Below are 9,299 nucleotides of genomic sequence, written 5' to 3' on the forward strand. Positions count from 1 at the left end.
GGGTGAGGATGGAAGCCCGCCGTCTATGATCCATGGCAACAAAGAAGATAAAGAAGGAGAATGAATGAGTATAAAAATGCTTTTCTGGCCGGGTGCAGTGGCTCACGTCTGTAATCCCAGCACTGTGGGAGGCCGAGGTGGGCGGATCAAGAGGTCAGGAGGTTGAGATCATCCAGGCTAACATGGTGAAACCCCAAACCCCGTCTCTACTAAAAAAATTAGCCGGGCATGGTGGCACGTGCTTGTAGTCCCAGCTACTCGGGAGGCTGAGGCAGGAGAATCACTTGAACCTGGGAGGTGGAGGTTGCAGTGAGCCGAGATCGCGCCACTGCACTCCAGTCTGGGTGAAAAAAAAAAAATGCTTTCCCAAAGCGTAGCTCTGAAAGGCAGGTGAGAACCAGGGTTAGTAATAGCAAGGGTTGCTTGAAGGAGTACTGAGACAAGACGAGAGAGATTGAGCACGTAGAAAATGATAAGACGATCTATCTAATAGACAAGGCTGAATTTAAAGACACAGAAGAAATTAAAGTGTGGAAAGATGGGAAAACATGAAGACACAGACTATGAGAAATTAGTGTCTTACATAAAAAGGCACTTTCTTTTTCTCCAGAATCAAATGTAATAGGTGAACTGCATCACTGAGCCACCAAATAATATGTGAGGGAAAATGTCTCCTTATAAGATTTTCATAAGATCAATCTGCAGAGGACTTTAAGAAAAATAGAAAATGTATGGATCATGCCCTCCAGGTTTATCTATGTTGTTGCAAATGGCAGGCTCTCCTTTTAAAAGGTTGAATAATATTCCATTGTGTGTATATGTGTGTATATATGTGTGTGTATGTATATATAAATATATAATATACATATAAAAATATAAAAATATACATATATATATAATTTCTTTTTTTTTTTTTTTTTTCTGAGGTGGAGTTTCATTCTCGTTGCCCAGGCTGGAGTGCAATGGTGTGACCTTGGCTCACTGCAACCTCCCCATCCGGGGTTCAAGCGATTCTACTGCCTCAGCCTCCCAAGTAACGGGGATTATAGGTATGCGCCACCACCCACCACGCTTCCCACACCCCGGGCTAATTTTTGTATTTTTAGTAGACACGGGATTTCACCATGTTGGTTATGCTGGTCTCAAACTCCTGACCTCAAGTGATCCACCCACCTTGGCCTCTCAAAGTGCTGGGATTCCAGGCGTGAGCCACCGCCACTACACCCAGCAGATCACAATTTCTTTATTCATTCATCCATCACTGGAACATAGCTTGTTTCTATATCTTGGCTATTGTGAATAATGTTGCAATGAACATGGGAGTGCAGATATCTCTATGAGGTGCTGATTTGATTCCCTTTGGTGTATATCCAACAGAGGGATTGCTGCACAGGTAAACCTGGAGGACATTATGCTAAGTGAAACAAGCCAGGCTACATAAAGAAAAAGACTACATGATCTCACGTATAAGTAAATCTTTTAAAAAGCCAAATACATGCCGGCCAGGCATGGTGGTGCATGCCTGTAATCCCAGCTACTTGGGAGGCTGAGGCAGGAGAATCGCTTGAACCCGGGAGTCAGAGGTTGCAGTGAGCCAAGATCGCGCCATTGCACTCCAGCCTGGGTAATAAGAGTGAAACTCTATTAAAAAAAAAAAAAAAAAAGTCAAACGCAGGCCGGGCTAGGTGGCTCACGCCTGTAATCCCAGCACTTTGGGAGGCCGAGGCGGGTGGATCACTTGAGGTCAGAAGTTCAAGACCAGCCTGGCCAACATGATGAAAACCATCTCTTCTAAAAATACAAACATTAACCAGGCATGATGGTGCGTGACTGTGACAGAGTGAGACTCCATCTCAAAAAAAAAAAAAAAAAAAGAAAGAAAAAAGTCAAATACATAAAAATGGAGTAGAACATGGTGGTTACCAGGAGCAGGGAGGGGAAGAAAAGGGGAGAAGTGGGTCAAATGGTACAAACTTGTAGTTCTGTACTAAGTCTAGAGCACTAATATGCCTCATGAGGACTATAGTTAATAATATTGTATTGTAGGCTGAGTGTGGTGGCTCATTCTTGTAATCTCAGTACTTTGGGAGGCTGAGGTGGGTGGATCACTTGAGGTAAGGAGTTTGAGACCAGACTGGCCAACATGGCGAAACCCCATCTCTACTAAAAATACTAAAAATTAGCTGGGTGTGGTGGCATGTGCCTATAATTCCAGCTACTCAGGAGGCTAAGATAGGAGAATTGCTTGAACCTGGGAGGTGGAGGTTGCAGTGAGCTGAGATTATGCCACCGTATTCCAGTCTGGGCAAAGGTGCGAGGTTCCATTTCAAAATAAATAAATAAACAAATAAAACTGTATTATATATTGAAAATTCGCTAAAAAGTAAATTTTAGGTGTTCCTACCACACGCACATGCACACAACACACACACACACTCATAAAGATAACTATGAAAGAGGATAGATAGGGCTGAGCACGGTGGCTCACGTCTGTAATCTCAGCACTTTGGGAGGCTGAGGTGGGCAGATCACGAGGTCAAGAGATCGAGACCATCCTGGCCAACATGGTGAAACCCTCTTTCTTCTAAAAATATAAAAATTAGCTGGGTGTGGTGGCACGCACCTGTAGTCCCATCTACTAGGGGGCTGAGGCAGGAGAATCGCTTGAACCCAGGAGGCAGAGGTTGTGGTGAGCCAAGATCGCACCACTGCACTCCAGCCTGGTGACAGAGCAAGACTCCATCTCAAAAAAAAAAAAAAAAAAGAAAGAAAGAAAGATGATGGATAGGATATTTTCTTGACAGTAATAATTAGTTCACTATTTTTATGTGTATCATATATATGATATATCATATATATCATCATATTATATACTTTATATCTTTTTACATTTTTTTGAGACAGGGTCTTGCTCTGTCATCAAGGCTGGAGTGCAGTGGCGCAATCTCAGCTCACTGCAGCTTCTGCCTCTTGGGCTCAAGCGATTCTCATACCTCAGCCTCACGAGTAGCTGACATTACAGGCATCCACCACCATGCCTGGCTAATTTTTGTTATTTTTAGTAGGTATGGGGTTTCGCCATGTGGGCCAGGCTGGTCTCGAACTCCTGGCCTCAGGTGATCCACCCACCTGAGCCTCCCAAAGTGCTAGGATTACAGGCATGATCCACCGCGCCCAGCCTATGTAATACACTTTAAATATATAGTTTTAAAAATCAAATCAATAGATTAAGTAGATTTAAGAGACATATCAAATTTCTTTTAAAAAGAAAAATAATTATTATGTTTAGAGATGCCTAACTGGATGATGGATGCAAGAAAGTGAGTATTGTAGAAGTGAGAACCTAGTTGGGCATGGTGGCATGTGTCTGCGGTCCCAGCTGCATGGGAGGCTGAGGCAGGAGGATTGCTTGAGCCCAGGAGGTTGAGGCCACAGTGAGTCATGATTGTACTACCACACTCCAGCCTAGGTTAGAGGGTGAGACCCTGTCTCAAAACATAAAATAAAATGACAAAATAAATAAAAGTGAGAACCATAGTTACTTCTGGAGTAGGATTGGAGCCATGATTGGGATGAGGTTGGTAGATGGTTATTGGGATGACTAGGAAATTCCTTCCTTCCCTCCCTCCTTCCCTCCCTCCCTTCTTTCCTTCTCTCCCTCTTTCCCTCCCTCCCTCCCTTTCTAAATTAGAGACGGGTCTAGTTACCTTGCCCTTGCTGGTCTCAAACATGAGGCCTCAGGCGATCCTTCTGCCTCAACCTTTCAAAGCACTGGGATTACAGGCATAAGCTGCTGTGCCTGGCCAAAGTTCTATTTCCTGATTGGAGTGGTGGTTAAAAAGAGATGTGCCTCATAATAATTCACTGCACTAGATTTGTGTGGTTTTGTTTCTCAGCTTTAGACAAGACTAAAAATATCAAAGGTAGCACCCTGCAATTTTATGTGCATTTGGCTTGGAGCTCTGACACCAACACAACAGGTAAGGAGTCAATGACTGTGGTACTTCAAACCCTAGCACATTTGCAGCTGTCTTCCCTCCTCACAATACCAGCAGGAAGGAGAATTTGTAGCCTGACATAAGAGAAATAACAAAGGACTTGGAATCAGGTAGTCCTGGGCTAAAGTCTGCTGTCTACACTTTTAACTGGTTGCCTTCTATTTAGTTGCTGTGCAATGTTGTGCAAGTTGGCCAGTCCCACGGAGCTTCAATTTCCTCATATATCAAATAGGGATAATGAATTGCATGGATTAGATAAGTGTGTGCAATGTACACAGTAGATGCTCAGGTGATACCAATACCATAATTGTTTTTATGAGTCAAACAACAGGTTGACCAGGTTCTAGGACCTAGAAACTGTGTGTGAATCTGCTGCCATGTGGGCTCATTGTCCTGATTATTCCCATAGTTGCTCTAAACTCCAAACAAGGGTCTGTTCTCCTTCTGCTGGCTGCCTTTCCACGAAAGACAGGCCCAAGCAGGGAAGCAATGAGTCATGCTTTTGAGTGCTGGAAGCATGTGACCCTCTTTGAGATGTCTTTCCTTGCACATCAAATGATAGAATCAATAGTCAATGAGTGTTAGGGAATCAATGAGTCACACTTTCAGTGACAAAGGCAATGATAAAAACTTCTTCGTTGACTCTTCCTTTCCCATCTGGGGTTCTGAAATTGTGTAGCACTGGTTATCTGCTGGAAGCCTTCTGCTCTCCCAGGTCCAGCTTCAGCCAACACTGCTGACACCACCAGCACTCACTCTCCCTCTCTAAAGACAAGCCTGGGTGTCATCCTCCTCCTCCTCCAGGGGCATTTGGCAATGTCTGGAGACATTTTTGGGTGTCATAGCTTGGAGGATGCTACTGGCATCTAATAGGTAGAGATTAGGGATGCTGCTAAACACGCTACATCACACAAGACAGCTCTCCACAGCAAGGAATTATCTGGCCTCAAATGTCAATAGGGCCAAGGTTGAGAAATCATGATCTAGAGGGAAGTGGACAAAGAGACTTGGAGCCCACAACTTCCAGGTCCTGCCCAGGTCCCTTGGTATGCGTCCAGTTCACAGACAGCATACTTGAGGCCACGGGAGGTCATATGACTTGCCCAAAGTCATGTAGGTGTCAGGGTGATGGTTTTCTGACTCAAAGACTTGTTCTAGGTTAGAAATCTGCCCCCTCAAGACTTCCTGATAATTGAGGTCTAGACCTTCAAAGTACAGCCTGAGTCACAAGAAAGAGGTCCTGGCTTTCTCTGGCCTTGTGAGCTGCTCATAGCATAGCCTTTCAGTGGCTGTCTCTCCACGACTCTGAGATGATCCAGCCTGAGTCAGGAATGCAAACCCTTCCAGGTTCAGGTCCTATTCAGTCCCGTCCTCACATCCCAGTTCCCTCTTGCTCTTTTTCTTTTTTTTGAGACGGAGTCTTGCTTTGTCGCCCAGGCAGGAGTGGTGCAGTGGCGCAATTTTGGCTCACTGCAACTTCCACCTCCCGAGTTCAAGTGATTCTCCTGCCTCAGTCTCCCTAGTAGCTGGGATTATAGGCGCCTGCAACCACACCCAGCTAATTTTTTTTTTTTTCATATTTTTAGTAGAGGTGGGGTTTCGCCATGTTGGCCAAGCTGGTCTCAAACTCCTGACCTTAGGGATCCGCCTGCCTTGGCCTCCCAAAGTGCTGGGATTACAGGCATGAGCCACCACTCCTGGCCACCCTCCTGCCCTTTCCTGCTGCTTTTTCAGTGGCCCCATCACCCCCACACTCTTACTCATCGCTGTGCCTTTGTTTACAGATTCCCAAATGTGGTACCCATTCTACCTGGATATACCAGAGGATTTTGTGGGAATAAAAGGATGACTGTTTTTCACTTGAATAATTAGGTATGTAGGTATGTATGTATGTATTTATTTTTGAGACGGAGTTTCACTCTTGTCGCCCAGGCTGGAGTGCAATGGTGCCATCTCGGCTCACTGCAACCTCCGCCTCCTGGATTCAAGTGATTCTCCTGCCTCAGCCTCCTAAGTAGCTGGGATTTCAGGTGCCTGCCACCACGCCTGGCTACTTTTGTATTTTTAGTAGAGATGGGGTTTCTCCATGTTGGTCAGGCTGGTCTCAAACTCCTGACTGCAGGTCATCTGCCTGCCTCGGCCTCCCAAAGTGCTGGGATTACAGGAGTGAGCCACTGAGCCCAGCTAGGTGTTTATTTTAATGTATATTAGGAAAAAGCAGCAAGCAAACCCATGATATACTATGTCTTTTTTTTTTTTTGAGATGAAGTTTTGCTCTTGTCATCCAGGCTGGAGTGCAATGACCTGATCTCGGCTCATAGCAACCTCCGCCTCCTGGGTTCAAGTGATTCTCCTGCCTCAGCCTCCTGAGTAGCTGGGATTACAGATGCCCACCACCACACCCGGCTTTAGCAGAGACAGGGTTTCAACATGTTGGTTAGGCTGGTCTTGAACTCCTGACCTCAGGTGATCCATCCACTTCGGCCTTCCAAAGTGTCGGGATTACAGGAGTGAGCCACCACGCCCGGCCTACTATGTCTTTTTTATATAATTATATTTAAATTTTAAATATAGTCCAATATGAATATTACATAAATATTGTACAGGTGGCAATCTTACGGAGTAAAAATCATGAAGGTGGATGAGTAGACATGAAGTTTATCTTCACTCAAGAGCTTTGCGGCCGGGTGCGGTGGCTCAAGCCTGTAATCCCAGCACTTTGGGAGGCCGAGATGGAGGGATCACGAGGTCAGGAGATAGAGACCATCCTGGCTAACACGGTGAAACCCCGTCTCTACTAAAAAATACAAAAAACTAGCCAGGCGAGGTGGCGGGCGCCTGTAGTCCCAGCTACTCGGGAGGCTGAGGCAGGAGAATGGCGGGAACCCGGGAGGCGGAGCTGGCAGTGAGCTGAGATCGCACCACTGTACTCCAGCCTGGGTGAGCCACTGTACTCCAGCCTGGGTGACAGAGCGAGACTCCGTCTCAAAAAAAAAAAAAAAAAATAGAGCTTTGCCTAGGTTAATGTCCTTCTCCCTGCCTGATCTCTATGTGTCCTCACTCACTGTACCCCATGCCTGGCTAATGGCCACACATCCTTGAACACTCAGCTCAGGCTTTCATTCCTATAAAAGCTTCTCTCACCAATACCCAGCACTCCTACCCCAGGCTGGGTCAGGTGTCTCCTCTGCGAATCCTTGGAGGCAGGACACATAGCTAAGTTAATTCAGAAATAAAACTGCCTACCATAAAGCCATATTGAGTGGAGACTCTAAAGAGCTACAGTTGTTGAACTTGCAAGACATGGAGCACTGCTTTCTTTCTTTCCTTTTTTTTTTCCTTCCAGATGGAGTCTAGCTCTGTCGTCTGGGTTGAGTACAGTGGTGCAATCTCGGCTCACTGCAACCTCTGCCTCCCGGGTTAAGGTGATTCTCCTGCCTCAGCCTCCTGAGTCGCTGGGATTACAGGCGCCCGCCACCATGCCCAGCTAATTTTTTGTGTCTTTAGTAGAGACAGGGTTTCACCACGTTAGCCAGGCTGGTCTTGAACTCCTGACCTCGTGATTCGCCCACCTCAGCCTCCCAAAGTGCTGGGATTACAGGCGTGAGCCACCACGCCCGGCCAGAGCACTGCTTTTCTAGTGTGCAGGTTTAGTTTCCCATTCAGCTCAGCCTGAGAAACAAGTTTCTGACCAGAACTGAGTCTTAGTAACAAGCCAGGGCATGAGAGCAATGCAACTTCATCCCTGGACAGAAACCAAGCACCATGTAGCCTACTATACCAACCCGTCACTATGTGCCAGGGAGTCTCTGACTTTGGGACTGGAAGACCTGGATCTGTTTGACTTTGGCCAAAATAGTTTCCCTCACTGAGCTTCGGTTTCCCTATTTATAAAATGAAAGGAATGAACACTACTCACCTCCTAAGGTTGCCGTGAGTTTTGAGCTGAGTGAATGGACGTGAAAGCACTTTGGAAATCATGAAGCACTTCTGAGTGAATGGAAGGGGTTGTTGTCTTTAAACACTTAAATGAGAACAGCCTAATACTGTGGGGTTTTCAGTGCGATGCTGTGTAACCAGAATAACCAGAGTGCGTGTTTGCGCATCTTTACCCACATGCATACACACACCCTGACTACAGAATGTGGCTTTAGGCTTCTTTGAGATGCTGTGAGGTAGAGCACACATAGGCAGCTCACGGAGGATAGTAGGGCTCTGGGGTTTCGCAGTGCAAAGCCTGAGAGGAGAGATGTATGATCAAAATCTAGAAACAATTTCTTTCCTTCAGACATTCAACAGCTCCTGCTTGAGCAGCACCTCTGTGCCAGACTCTGGCAACATTGGAGATAAAGGATGTGTCTCTGTTCTCAACAAGGATCGATTCCAGCAGGGAGAACCTACATGTGAATAAGCCACTCCATGCAAGGTGTAGCTGGGATTATAGGTGTGCACTAGCACTCAGCAACACACGGTGCTGCAGAAACCCTAAGATTTAACCCCAAGTTCTGGAGAAGAGCTCACTGCAAGACAGATGAGAAAGAGGTTGTTTTAAGATTAAAAAAAAAAAAATGAAGTAGTGCTTGATTCATCATCTTATACATGATTCATAAGAAAAATATAATGTCTTTATTTTTCAGAGGGTTTTTTAAAATTAAGAGATGGGATCTTGCTACATTGCCCAGGCTGTAGTGCTATGGCTATTCACAGGTATGGTCATAGCTCACTACAGCCTTAAACTCCTGGGTTCAAGCCATCCTCTTACCTCAGTCTCCCATGTAGCAGGACTACAAGTGCCTGTCACCACATCTAGCTTTCCAGTGGGTTTTCAAATGACCTAAGTGTTTGAGGAGAGGAACAGGCTGGCACTGAGGGGCATGACTAAATTGTGAGCCCTCCTTGAGGATTGGAGCTGTGTCTTATATTCCCAGCATAAGACCCAGTGTGAAGCAGCACACTCTGCATAGTGGTCAAAGCTGCTGATAAATATAAGGTCAATATCAGGACACTCTGACAGCCTCACACAGTCAAAAACACTGACTTGCCAAGTCCTATGCAGGGCACTGGGGGTGGGAGGGGATGGGAGGATGCACACTAGCTAGAAGTCAATAAGTCAGACTGCTAACAGTCGCTCGATAGCGGGTTGGCAGAGGGGTAACAGTGTGATGGTGCCTCCACCTGGGCAGAGAGCAACAGGGTGCACAGGAAGACAACATCTGCCAGTGATGAAACCAGCTCCACCCCTGGCAACTGTGGCCTCCTCTGCAGCATATCCCTGCGGCCACCATCGGAGGCCCAGAGGAG

At 46.1% G+C, this 9,299-nt stretch overlaps 1 long non-coding RNA gene across 1 annotated transcript in view; it reads right to left on the reverse strand.

Moving 5' to 3' along the window:
• The window catches only part of LOC117099393, a 36,739-nt gene extending 28,762 nt beyond the window's left edge, over window positions 1–7,977 (reverse strand). The window contains exon 1 of the long non-coding RNA XR_004443796.1: window positions 7,918–7,977. This is a non-coding gene — a long non-coding RNA (uncharacterized LOC117099393). The remainder of the gene's footprint in view (window positions 1–7,917) is intronic.
• Window positions 7,978–9,299: the final 1,322 nt, after the last annotated feature.

This window comes from Trachypithecus francoisi, unplaced genomic scaffold, assembly GCF_009764315.1.
Source record: "Trachypithecus francoisi isolate TF-2019V2 unplaced genomic scaffold, Tfra_2.0 Lachesis_group16, whole genome shotgun sequence".
Taxonomy (NCBI): domain Eukaryota; kingdom Metazoa; phylum Chordata; class Mammalia; order Primates; family Cercopithecidae; genus Trachypithecus; species Trachypithecus francoisi.